A 745-nucleotide genomic window follows, 5' to 3' on the forward strand; every position below is an offset into this window, starting at 1 on the left:
CAACTCATAATCTAAGATCACTATTTGGATTCCAAAGCATCAGCTTTATGTTAGGTCAGGATATTTATGTTCCTTCAGGTATCAATGAGTCCTGAATAATATATACAATTTTTCTTACACTCCAGGTCTTTTGTCTTAACAATTTATCTTATCTATTTAAAAGAAAGACTAGAGAATGAGGTCTTCATATAATATAGTAAGAGCCACACGAAAGGATGATTGTCAGGGAATAAATATTATTGCTGGTATCTGGGACATTCCAGTCTACTGTGCCTGTCCATCATTAGTTGTCAAATGATTCATGTTGATAAAACATGAACAGTCTTGCCAAGACTGGTCTCATTCATTCAATTTCTGCTTGTTTTTGTCCATTCCTTCCATTTAAAAAAGATAAGGAACTTGTGCATCCCTACTTAGGTCTTGCCCCACAGGAGGTCCCCTTAACATTACTAATGTGTTAACTATTACTTGTCTGATCATTATCCCTTTACTCTTTTTATTTATTAGATGTTTTCTTATTTACAATATCTCCTCTCCCAGTTTCAACTCAAAAAAGAAAAAAAGAAAGACAGAAAGAAAAATAAAATAAAAGAAGAAAAAAAAATAAAATAAAAAAATCAAAAACTAAAACAATCCCCTGTTCCTTTCCCCCTCCCCCTGCTCACCATCCCAACCCCTCCTGCTTACTGGTCCTAACATTCCCCTAAACTTTGGCAGAGAACCTTCATAGGGCCAAGGTCCTCTC

General features: G+C 35.2%; 1 pseudogene; it reads left to right on the forward strand.

The window, feature by feature from the left end:
- The window catches only part of LOC116094310, a 61,257-nt pseudogene that overhangs the window by 12,290 nt on the left and 48,222 nt on the right, over nt 1-745 (forward strand).

Source organism: Mastomys coucha, unplaced genomic scaffold (genome assembly GCF_008632895.1).
Source record: "Mastomys coucha isolate ucsf_1 unplaced genomic scaffold, UCSF_Mcou_1 pScaffold16, whole genome shotgun sequence".
Lineage (NCBI taxonomy): Eukaryota > Metazoa > Chordata > Mammalia > Rodentia > Muridae > Mastomys > Mastomys coucha.